Below are 13,523 nucleotides of genomic sequence, written 5' to 3' on the forward strand. Positions count from 1 at the left end.
GGACCAGAGCGAGGCAGGCGCTGTAATTCCTGTCTGGTGGCAGCGAGATAAGATCCAAGCTGGTAATTAAGCTTGGAGGTTCAGGCTAGGCACCCACATTTTGGAGGCTAAGGTCCAGATTTGGGAAAGATGCTTATGATATGGTGGCAGCGGTGGGATGTAAAAATCCAGTTTCCTGATTGGACCTCTGGTCAGGTGTTTGGTTCCCTTTGTTAACCCTTTACAGGTAAAAGAAACATTAACCCTTAGCTATCTATTTATGACACCAATCCCTACAATACACTTGCTACTGTTTGTATCAATGTACCTCAATTCCTTGTTATTTCCAGAACCTACAGGTGATAGATACTGAGAACAGGAAAATAAATAGTAAATTTATAGTGTTTATGTCTGTATCTTTCTTTCATTTTTTCCATCCTATCAATAAGTAAAGGTAGAACAGTATGGACTAGCACTGTGCATACCCAGGGTCTGTATCAGGCTTGTACTATTCCCCCTGAAGCCTGCACTGTGCTAGTTGGATTCAGACTAGCTCAGGTAAGCCACTCTGTACACAGCTTTTGCTGTATACTCATAAGAACATAAGAATGGCCATACTGGGTCAGACCAAAGGTCCATCTAGCCATTGATAAATCTATTCTCCATGCATTTATCTTGTTCTTTTTTGAACCCTGTTATAAGTCTTGGCCTTCACAACATCCTCTGGCAAAGAGTTCCACTGGTTGACTGTGCACTGTGTGAAGAAATACTTCCTTTTGTTTGTTTTAAACCTGCTGCCTATTAATTTCACTTGGTGCCTCCTAGTAATATGTGTTATAGTCATACTCTATCTCTCTGTACCTCAGTTCCCCATCTGTAAAATTGAGATAATGATACTTCCCTAGCATCCATGGTTGTTGTGAGGATAAATGCATTAAAAACCAAAGTGTCAGACACTGTAGATGGAGATTATGTACCTAGAATAGGCAGATAGAGGAGAGAAAAACATTTTAAAAAACAGGAGAATGTGATTGTCAAATCACAAAAATTATTACACCTGCAGGGGTGTCTTTTGAAAATGACTGTAATGACTAACTCGTCTTTGAAAATGACTATATTTCAAGACAACTGTGTCCTTTTAATAATGAGACTTTCTTGAAAGAATTTGCCATGCTGCTGCCTTTGTTTTTGCCATGAAGTTTTGGCTGTAGTTTTGCACTGGTTAGAATGTGTACTAGACTGGAACCACATTCCAGAGTCCAGGGGTCTTCACATAAAATTGTTCCCATTTATAAAGTGGAGACTCCAGATTAAGCATTATTGCTAACTGCAGCAGAATTGCATGAGAGGAGAGGAGTTCTGTCAATTACCCATTTAGGGATAAAAGGTTCATGCTAAAACCATGATTTCCACCCCAAAAATCATGGATAGCAATAGCAGATACCAGAGCACCACCGTTTTGCACTCCTGGCCTCAGTAGGCAAACTGATAAATGCTGCATCTATTCGGTTGGAATGGTCTTAGCGTACAACAGTCTAATATTTAGGTGATAAAGTCGTGGGTAGATAAATTACCAGTTCCTTATCAAAAATAAATGACAGGTTTCAGAGTAGCAGCCGTGTTTGTTAGTCTCTAAGGTGCCACAAGTACTCCTGTTCTTTTTGGAAAAATAAATGGTCACTCTCTACTTATCCAACTAAAGTGACTTCACTAAAGTGGGCATAGATCTAACCATACCCCTAAACTGTAAAGTTGAGGCCAGGTCTGCTTTAAATTTACATCAGTATAACTATGTTGCTCAGAGGTGTGAAAAATCCCATTGACATAGCTACTGCCTCTCATGGAAGTGAATTAACTATGGCAACAAGAAAAACTCACCTGTTGGCATAGTAGCGTCTTCACTGAAGCACTATAGCAGACCAGCTCCACTGATGTAGTTGTGCCACCAAAGCGTTGTAAGTATAGATCTGCCCTGAGTGACAGATAGATGGTGTTATAATACTTGCCGGTTCATCCAACTACTTCCTATAACCTACCAACAGTGCCTTTGTTTTATCTGTATTGAGTCTTCAGGTTATTTACATGTGGAAATTTACAACCAAACTATACCAGTGTAATTATAAATCTATAGTTACACTAATGTATCCCCCTGTGTGGATGCTCTTACTCTAGCTCAGGGGTAGTAAATTATTTTTTGTCAAGGTCAAAATTTCTTTGTCAAAGGTATAGTGAAGGTCCAGCCTACAGAGAAAATAATAATAAAAAAACCCAACGATAATGATAGTAAGTAAATTAAAAGATTTTGGGGTCCGTTCAAAAGCATCTGGCAGTCTGGATTTGGCCCACGTTCCAGCTATTGACTACCCCTGCTCTAGCTTTTTGAGATGTTTAGTTAGGAATGTTCTTAGGCTAATGAGAGAGAGTCAATTCAAAGTGTTTCATTGGCATGACAAAACTATTTAAGTGCTATGTGCCAGAGTCACAGCTCCAGCAGCCAATAAGAGTCACGAAGGCACAAATAAGGACAGACTGACTTCACCAGCAGGTAACCACAGTACTTGTTTTCTCTTAGTTTGGTTACTGGGTATCCTAGTTAATGACTAAGAGACTAATTAATGCATACTGTATTGGGGCTGGTTTTCTAGCTTTTGTTGGGCAGGATATCTGTAAGAGGTCTGGCAACGCTTTGGGATACATCTGTCTTCACAGAGTAGAAATGTAACAGAAAATTCTAGGTAGCTGAAAAACTGCATATGTGTCTGTTTACATGTAGAGGGACAAAGGTGGACCAATTTCTGTTGGTAAAAAAACCCTAGATTTTAAGCTTACACAACCTCTTCTTCAGGTTACATTTACATTGTTTAAACCAAGTGACTAACTCCAGAAGACCCTAGTGCTAACCCATCTTTGGTACACCAGTTGATTGAACAAATAATATAAGATTACTGGAACATGTCTGTGTACTTGGGAAGGCAGAATTGTCAGGACATCTAGGATATATTCTTAGTCTCTGTTACTGACTCCTATAACCACTTGTACCCCCATTTGCAAAATTCAGCTGATAATACACATCTATGCACTAACAATCAAATAATTGTATAAATGCAAATTATTATGTATTTATGTTATTACTTTTAGCTTTAAAATATTTTTCTAAACAACAAATTTGATGTTTACCTCTATATTGTCAATAATTTGGAAAAAGTGCACTTCTGTTTTTGTCCATTATGATTTAGTTGAATTCTCTATTCAAACCCTCAGCTCAAAATCTAAAGTGTGAAGCCATTTTTCTTCTCTTCTTGAGGAAAAAGAAAGTATATTCCTGTGGGAATTCTGCACCAAAACTTTAAAATTCTGTACAAAATATTTTAAAATTCTGCAAAATTCTGCATATTTTGTCAAAATATAACACAGTATAATCACACTAGTTTGTTATTTTTGATCGTTTATTTCAAAATACCTGTCAGCGAGTATGTCTGTAGCAATACAGACAACAAAAAAGATTCAGGAAATGTTTTTTAACAAATAGATTCCTTACTAGGCATATTAATACAGAACTCTGAGTAATAATTCATTTAAACTAAAATACAGAATCATATTTCCACACCCTTCAGAAGCAGTGCAAAGGCTTGGGGGAGTCGGGAAATGGAGGAGCTGAAGGAGAGGGAAGTAAATTGCTGGGAAGGAGCCTGGGTATGAACTTGGAGGGTTGCTGGGTATGGGTGGGAAAAGTATGGAACAAGTTTTTTGGGGGGGGCGGGGGGAGGCAGGAGGTGGAGAGGGATTTTTAGGTAGCTTCCCCCATGCAGACCCTGGCTGACCCCTAACCTCTCCCATTCAGTCAGGCACATCTGTCCCATCTCCATGTGTCCCTCTACCCCCACGCAGACACCTATTCCCCTCCATCCCCATGTAGCCCTTCACCAACTCCCCCTGTCCCTTTATGGCTCTGGAAACCCTCCCCCATCTTTATGTGGCTCTGTGCCCCCACCCAGTCACTCCCCTGTCCCTATGTGTCCCTCCCCCTGTCCTCATGTTTCCCTGTGCCCCCACCCAGCCATTCCCTGACCCTTTGTAGCTCTGTACCCCCTCCCGCATCACCATGTGGCCCTGCACCTCCCTCCCCACTGTGGCCCTGTGCTTCCACTCCCATTCAGCCCCTGCACCGATCTGTCCTCCCCACTAGCCCTTATGAGCTCCTGTCTGACCTCCCCCAGCACCCTATGCTGTCTGCCTCCCCATAGCTTCTGTCTCCTGACCTGGCCCACTGCGAAGAAGGCTCTGCAGGATCTTTCTCTTCCCTAGCTGGCTGGGATCTTCTGTGTTCTATAGCCACAGTGGCCTCTGGTGGGCAAAAGGCAGAACAGCAGCAACATTTCACCAGAAGCTTTTTTTCTGCATAAAAAATTAAAAATATGCACAGCTCATTAATTATGAGTGAATAGTATCACAGAATTCCCTCAGATGTAATGATATAGCACTGACTCTGAGTCAAATGAACTCACAACAAAGTTTTCTTGCCACGTTAAACCCCTTAACATTATCACCAAAACAGCCAAGGGTTCAGTTATAACAAACAGGAGTAGAGAATGACCCTGGTAGCCTGTCTGCTCCAGCTACCACCAGTTGAGCACCTATCTCCTGATACAGATCAGCTCCATCTGCATTGGAGTTGGCTGGTCTAGAGACATGATGATTCCAATACCGATGAATATAGCAGAAACTCAAAATATGAAGCATCTTTTGTGATGCAAGCTGCTTGAGCACAAATGCTCTTCCAATGACCTGGCAGAGTTCAATGATCAAGCAACTGGATGTGCACAGGTGTGGTGGGAAGCAGTATGAGGACATGACAAGAAGATGATCCACTAAGTTTGTTGGGCTATTGTAAACCAGTATACATGGTGGCAAGGGGCTTATATGTGCCTTACTGTTACATGCACAGGACCCAGGATTTGTGCCAGAGCACATGAAAATAAAACAAAAGGGGAAGGTGAAAAGCTTCCCATCTGTGGGCTACATAATGATTTCTGATTAGGTTTCTCTGCAGCCTTTTCTTTTTCAATTCTGCAAAATATTTGAGGAATTTAAAGTTAGATGTACTTTTAGTGTAGTTCTATTTTCAAACATGTTCTTATTAGAAATTGGCACAGAATATTTTCCTGGCTGAGTGGAACAGTCAGATTACTGCCAAAAAACCCTTTAGTCCTTGCCTTAATAAGTAACAATCACAGAAGCAGTTGATAGTTTGGGAAGAATGTGAGTGTGAATCACACTTATGTGTTGATGACACACGATCATTTGTTGTTGTTTGTAAATTATGTAGCACCACAGGTTTTGCAAGACACCTTACAATAAAAAGCAAACCCCCTGCTGAAGCCCTGATTTTGAAAATTTAAGTGAGACTACTCACATGCATAAAGTTAATTATGTGCCTGTTGCAGGACTGGAGCCTCTGAAAATTAGACCATCTTATTTAGATACTTAAAGATGGATTTATGGTTTAGTTCAAGCACTTAAGTTTGGAAAACTTGGGTTTTTTGATTTTCATTTCATCTTTAATCTCTGATTTCTGTAGAATCAAAACACGGTATGTCCTGAATGGATTTAAGTTCTTTACCTTAGTGACTTTCTATCTAAGGTATGTCTATGGCCCCTACTATCTGAGCACACTATAGTCTTTAAAATATTTATCCTCACAGCAACCCTGGGAGATAGGGAAATACTGTTATCCCCATTTTAAAAATTGGGAACTGAGTCACAGAAAGACTAAATGACTTGCCCAGGATCACACAGGAAGGCTGTGATAGAGCAGTGAATTGAATCGCATTTCCCAAGTCCTAGACTAGTATCATGACCAGTCAGCCATCTTTCTTTCAGTAAAGAAGTTGTATGTTGAGCTATATTGTAATTTTTCAGTTTTTTACTTCTAGTCACTTGTGTCAAATTCTACCTAAAAAATGTAGACATACTCTCACTGAAGAATGTTACATTGGTGGAAACCCCTGATCGAAATTCAGATCAGTTGGAGTGGCAGCCATTTGAGACTAGGACAGAATTTGGTTCAATAGGGGTGCGTATCTGTCATAAACAGATAGCTAAGGGTTAATGTTTCTTTTACCTGTAAAGGGTTAACAAAGGGAACCCAACACCTGACCAGAGGACCAATCAGGAAACAAGATTTTTAAAAGCTCAGGGAGGGAATGTTTGGGTGTGTGTCCCTTTGTCTGTGTCTCTGGTCTGTCTCTCGGCTATGAGAGGGATCTTTCTATCTTCAAGCTTCTAATCTTCAGTTTCCAAGTTGTGAATACAAAGGTAGAAAAACAATAGGTCTGTTAATGTTTTTTGTGTATTTAGCCTGTGTGTATTGCTGGGATGTGTTTAAATTATCTCTTTTTGAATAAGGCGTTTATTTTATTCAATTTTTTCTTTTAACAATTGACCCCTAGTATATATCCTTGATGACAGAGAATACCCCATATGATAGATTTATGTCTTTCCTTTTTTTTTTGTTTTCCTTTTTTAATATAGACCTTTCCTTTCCCCTTTTTGTGTTTTCCGTTCTCCTTTTCCCTTTTCTTTTCTCCGTTTTAAAAAAAAGACCTCGCTGCTGTGGAAACGAAAATCAGGATTTACATTTTTTTTTTCTCATTTTTTCTTTTTTTTTGATTCCTTTGTTTTTTTTTTTTTTTGTTCTTTCATATTTATGTTTTCTTTTGTTATTTATTTTTTATTATATTTCTTTGTGTTTGGTTTTTTTTTTTTTTTTTTATTTTTTTTTTTTTTTATTTTTTTTATTTATTATTTTATTTTTTGTTTTCTTTTGTTTCTTTCTCTAATGGTGAGATTCTATAGGGATAGAAATCCCTACCAACACTCATGGTGCCAGGATTAATGTACTGGTCTTCAAAAGGAAAAAAAGTGACTGGGAGGTAGGTCTGGGAAAAAGGAGAGGAGGAGAAGGGAAATTGTGTGGCGGCCTCTATTCTATTATAACTACTTTCTAATCCCCCCCTCGCCTCTTCTCCGTTCCATATCCAAATCTGAAACACCAGTACTTGCCCTTGGATGAAATGAGGCTTGGGGATACTTAATTAGTGGATTACTTAAATGAAAATTAAGTGATTACCTTGAGTAGAGATGTAGGGTGAGGCTAATGTGGTAACTTTATCCCTGGTGAGCATAGTCATATACCGTGGTCCTGGCATGACAGACCTGAGTGTCAGTGGATGCCAACAGGAATTCAGTCTCAGACAACTGGATAACCGAAGCAGCAAGCTAATGGTTGCAAATGGATGTACCCAGCGGCTGGTAAATAACAAATACATTAATTTCCAGCATGGAGGGAACTGATTTAATAAAAAGAAAATCCCCTTAAATTTTTTCACAAAACTTTAAAGCTGAAGGATGAACAAGCTGTCTATGGGTCCTGATGGTGATGCGTGCTGAGAAAGCAGCAAATGGGAGGAGCGATAGCTCATGATTTGAGCTTGGGCAATGCTAAACTAAAAAAAAGGGTTGTGAGTTCAATCTTTGGGGGGCCACTTTGGGATGCTGGGCAAAATTGGTCTGTTTAGTGAAGGCAGGGGCTGGACTCATGATCTTTTTCAAGGCCGCCTATCAGTCTAGGAATTGGTAATATCTCCAATTATTAACATCATTAGGTTGCAAAGCAATTGTTGCGGATCTTTTTGGCTGATGCTCTCCGGTGACCCCAGAAAGGGCGGTTAGTTTCGACTCCACGAAGCTCACATGCCTATCGCAGAACTCCAAACGGTAGTCTGTTAAGTATTCTATAAGGTCATCCCAATCTTGGGGTCCCCCAGGGAAGGTTTTGGGGAGACCAGAGTGAGCCAAACACGGGAATTTTTGGCTGGTGGCAGCGCGATCAGATCCAACCTGGTAATTAAGCTTGGAGGTTTCATACAAGCACCCACATTTTGGACGCTAAGGTTCAGAATTGGGATTTATGCTTATGGCAGTATCTATCTGAGAGCAGAATCCAACCTGGATATGTAAACAACAGTTGAACTGCTACTTCTGTGAGCTTGAGAGTCAGGCTGAAGAAAAGGAGCAAAAATATGGGTATAACTGTAAATTAGACCAGACTTACAGATCTTTAGTGCCAGAGTGTGGCATTGTCAGGCTCAATTGTAGCTCCATGATGCACACACACAATGGGAACCTCCATGTGTAGATCACACCTCACAGAGCATTCAGAATGAGCTGCTGTCATGTCAGTGTCCTTGCTGCAACCCATAGACTAAAAAGGGTGCTCCCTGGATTTAGAAATCCGTAAGTGGGGAGCTGGGGGGAGAGTTGGTGTGCTGGGGAGCAGTGGGTAGGCCAGGCAGGACTGGAAAGGATGCACTTTCAGTGAAAGTACTTGTGTGTAGAGTTAAGCACACGTTTAAGTCTTGACAGTATTGGGTTAAATTAGATCAGTGGTCTCCAACCTTTTTCGTCTGGCAAGTGCCAGACGACGAGCCACAGAGGACTGTGGCAACGGACGAGCATCTGCTGAAATTCTGCCGACAAGCGGCAACGTCAATAGGCATCGCTGCCAAAATGCTGCCGACAAGTAGCGTCATCCAGAGGTGTCACCGCCGAAATGCCGCTGATTTTCGGCAGTGTTTCAGCGGCGATGCCTCTGGCTGATGCTACTTGTCAGCATTTCAGCGGATGCTTGTCCACTGGCCAGTATGTGGGCATACTTAGATGCCCCAGCGGGTTCCATGGCACCCCCGGGCACTGCATTGGGGACCCCTGAATTAGATGGATAACACAATGAGAGAGTCCAACACAACATACTGAGAGAAGATGATGGGAAACAAACACAGTGACACAAAAGCAAATAATGTAACTGGGCAGGCATTATTTACAAAGAATTCTGAACATTCTCCCCTTTGAAGGAGGGTCCATAGGACAGCCAGATGCTGGAAAAGTCTTGGTTGCATGGTGCCAATGGAGCCATACTACCAGAGCTGGGCATAGGGTTGGGGTATAGAGTCAGCAGAAGTATAGGGCCTCTGCAATATGTGCCTCCTGTTTGTTCACTGGGATCCAGGCAGGTCCCTGCAGATCCACAGGATTTTGGGACTGGTCCCATAGACTTTTTCCATGGCAAATCATCTCAGTGAGGATAATTTTGCTGAGATTTCCTTCCATTTAATCCGCTCTTGTACGTTTTCCTGTGAAGAGGGGTGAATGGAGCCTTAGTAAGGTACAGATAGATTTCAAAAGAAGTCACTATTGAAGAATACTTGTGCTTAACCAAATCATAACACTGAATTTAGGAGATGATTATTTCCATAGCAACTGACTCTGGTATCACAAAGACAGAATTACAAGGTATAATAATTGGAGAATCAAGCAGAAGAACATGGAGTGTGAGGAAGTGCAATCCTGCACAGAATTTCCTCATAGGCTGTTCAGCATCACAACACTTCAAAGTGGGACAATGGCTTTATTTTTAAGTTACCAATAGTTTTTGATGTAATAATAATTATTCATTCATTACCTTCCATGTCAATAGCAGTGTAAAGATAAGGGCTCAGATCCACAAAGCCTCAGGTTTAGATACTTAAATCCCAGTTTTGGTTTCACTGCAATCAACAAAACAACTGCCAAATCCAGTAGGTGCCTAAATGCACTCATTGCCTACTCTTTCTAGGTAAAAGTTCCCTAGGCATCCAAGTTTCAGCCTCTGAGCAGGTGCACTGCTGCCTCCCTGTAGGCATCTGGATGCCTATCTCCCTGCCTAAACCCCATAGTCATTCACAAACTGGGGAGGGAATATAGGCATTCATCTGTCTAAGTTGTACACAGAGCCCAATACAGTAAGTATGCTCGGGAGTCTTACCAGATCAGATCCCATTCAGAATCCAGCCAGAGGAGGAGGAGGTGGTGCTGCCAGTCCTCACTTTATAACTTTTAGCTCAGTGGTTAATACACTCACTGGGGTGTGGGAGACCCACATTCAATTCCCACTCTCTACCTGAGGTGGACAGGATTTGAACAGGAGTGCCCCACCGATCAGAAGTGTGTGCTAATGACTGACTCAGCTATGGGATATTGATATGGGACTTCCTCAGTCTCCCCTATTTGAAGCTGTTCCACTGTGGATACATAATGAGAGAGTGATTGGAGTAGGGGGGGCCTGGACCCTGGGTTCCCCACTTCCCAAGTGGATGCCCTAACCCCTGGACTACCAATGGGCTAAAAGTTAAGGTAAGTAGCTGCAGTACCTCCTCTTCTGCTCCCTCCCTCCCTGCTTTGCGTGGAGCCAGTCAGGCACCTAACTCATTCCTGCAACAGGTACCTAAACTGCCTCATTTCAGGCATCTGTTTCCTGCCCATGGATTGCTAAGAAAAGATAGGCACCAATTTCTGTGAGAAGGATGCTCCAGAAGGGGCTTAAGACCCACTCCTGTTGTTGCATCTCCCATAGGCTAGCTTATGTGGCTCCTTGCCTAGCATGCTGGCTTTTGTGGATCAGATTTTAGGCTGCTTCTCTCTCTCTCTCCTCATTCATTGTATAGGGAGCCTAGATACCCAGCTCAGCTTTGTGAATCATGCTATTGTTCTTTTGATTTTCTGAGTGCCTAAAAGGTAAGAATTGTCACGGTTATCAGTCCAATGCCTAAGTCCCTTTGTAAATCCCACTCAAGTTTCCTACCCTAAGGAATCTAAGACCCTGATCCTGCCAAGATTTAAACACATGCTTACTACTGATTTAAGTGAAAGTACTTCTGTGTAAATCAAGCACATATTTAAGTCCTGGCAGTATCAGGTTAAATTAGATGGATAACACACTGAGAGAGTCCAACACAACATGATGAGGAAAAAATGATGGGAAAAAACACAATGACACAAAAGCAAATACTGTAGCTGGGCAGGCATTACTTACAAAGAATTCTGAACATTTATTTTGTTTCATTACGTTTTGAGTTATTTGATTTGTTTTCAAAATGATCAGGACATGAGGGAACAGATGGCACCTCAGCTGAAACTGTATCATCAAGTTTGCATCTGGGTTATTATAACATGTAATGAACAGAGTAGTGTAAGATTACTAGGACACTGAATTTGATTAAAATTAAGTAGAAGCAGAACAAATCACTTCTCTACAAGAACAATTTAATATTGTGATGGGTTGTCACCCTTGGGATGCAGTCTGGGAGCTGTGGGAACCGCTGTGCCCCGCTAATCACCCAGCTGGGCTGGGCCCTGCCCAGACTTCTTGGTTGGAGACATAGGCCCTGTTAAGACCCACCATGACAGTAGGTAGTGCCATACACCCAAACTGAGTTACCTGAATGCTTACCTAAGCCACTTAAAGACAGACAGCCAATTTCCCAGCCTCCCGCCCCCCCCCCGCTAAAGTATAAACCCAACATTATACCATCTTGTACTGCACAGGGATCAGTACAATGTAAACGAATTAATAAAGTTTGCCTTCCCCTCAATGTGGGAAAGATTTGCAACAAGCCTGTGTTAACCAAGCTGAGATTTCCCCCTAGACACTTCACTCAAAGGTATACTGATTTAGATAAATCAAAAAACAAGTTTATTAACTACAGAGAGATTAAGTGATTATAAGTGATAGCAAACAGAACAAAGCAGATTACCTAGTGTTATGTTCCCCTGGTGTTATCTGGCCTGGTAATCTGTTAGGTCACTCTAGTTCTCAAAGCTGGGAGCCAGCCTTACCCTGCTCTGCTGAGAGAACTGCCCCCCCCCCCCCCTCCCTCCTGGGCTGTTCATGCACAGACTCTAGGACAGGGGTTCTCAAACTGGGGGTCTGGACTCCTCAGGGGGGTCTGAGGTTATTACATGCAGGGGCAGGGGTCACGAGCTGTCAGCCTCCACCCCAAACCCTGCTTTGCCTCCAGAATTTATAATGCTGTTGAATACATTTAAAAAGTGTTTTTACTTTTTAAGGGTGTTTGCACTTAGAGGCTTGCTATGTGAAAGGGGTAACCAGTAAAAAATAGTTTGAGAGCCACTGCTCTAGCTCATAAGCTGCTCCCAGCTACATGAGTGAGCACTTTTGGCCAGCCGTGGCTTGGATCATGCAACTGAATAAGACTAACCAATATCTCCGGTCCCAGACACAACCCTAGGAACCTCCATCTTGCAGTGTCCAGTTATGCCTGCTGGATGCTGCAAGCTTATATGAGTCCATCAATTTACACAAAGAAATTGATACGTACCAGGCTTGTTATCCCAAGGGGAGTCTCTGACATGCTTCAAACCAAACACACTGCTTCAGGGAGAACAAACTAATTTATTAACTACAAAAATAGATTTTAAGTGACTATAAGTCAGATTTGGTCAAATGAAATAAAAACAAAATGCATTCTAAGCTGATCTTAACACTTTCAGTGCCCTTACAAACTTAGATGCTTCTCACTACAGCCTGTCTGGTTGCCCTTCAGCCAAGCTCTCCCCTTTGGTCAGCACTTCAGTCACTTGATGGTGGTGTCTGTAGATAGAGGTGGAAGAGAGAGGATGGCAAACATCTCTCCCTTTTATCATGTTCTTTCTTCCTTCTTGGCTTTGCCCCCTCCCTATTCCGAGTCAGGTGAGCATCACCTCATTGTAGTCCCAAACTGACCAAGGGAAAGGGAATGACTCGCTGAAGAGTCCAACAGATCTTTTGTTGCTTCCTAGGCCAGTGTCCTTTGTTCCTGCGAGGCTGGGTTTGTTCCATACATGCCTTGATGAGGCGTGAACTGTCCCTCTGCCCTTTGAGAGTTTTGCCTGGGCTTGTTCTAAGCTATGAGGACACATTCAGCCTGTGCAATGACTCACTTGCATAGCGCCTCCTGCTGGTCATCCTGGGAATTAGCTCTTCCAGCTCAGAGCACCCTCTGCAGGACAGTGTCTCACCTGCTGCTGGCCCGTGTCCCTCCAAGACCCCAGTACCCCTCTCCATCAGGGTTCTGCCCCCAGCAGTAACCCACAGTCTGGGTCTCCCCACCCAGGGGAACCCCCAAACCCCTATCCCCACCTTGCCTCAGTGACTACTGCCAGTCATCTTCTATCCCCCATGCCTTGGGGCTGATTGCAGTCTATAAACTACTCATCATCAGCAAGGGGGTTAGGACCTGCTACCTTTGCCTGTCTCTGGGCTGCCCCTCTGCAGCCCCAGTAACTATTTGACCCATTTGGCAAGGCCTACAGCCTAGGGTTTTTCCTGGCTAGAGCTCCCCAGCTCCCTCTACCCTTCCCCAGCACTGCCCCATCTCAGCTACCCTTCTTCACTCCCAGGCAGGCAGGTCCTTCTCTTTCAAAATCTCCAGAGATAATGTGTGTTTTAGTTTCTGGCCCACAACCCTCTTATAAGGGCCAGCTGGCTTAAGCTGATTAAGCTGGCCACAGCTGTGGCTGCTTTCCCCATCAGCCTCCCTTTTCCCAGATATAGCCCTCTCCAGGGCCAGAGTGGGGTGACCACATTGCTACACAGCCTCATAACTATATACATGAAATTACAACCTATAACATTACTGTGATAAATGAAGAGGGAGGTAGCTCCCTTT

This window comes from Chelonoidis abingdonii, chromosome 6 (genome assembly GCF_003597395.2).
Source record: "Chelonoidis abingdonii isolate Lonesome George chromosome 6, CheloAbing_2.0, whole genome shotgun sequence".
Lineage (NCBI taxonomy): Eukaryota > Metazoa > Chordata > Testudines > Testudinidae > Chelonoidis > Chelonoidis abingdonii.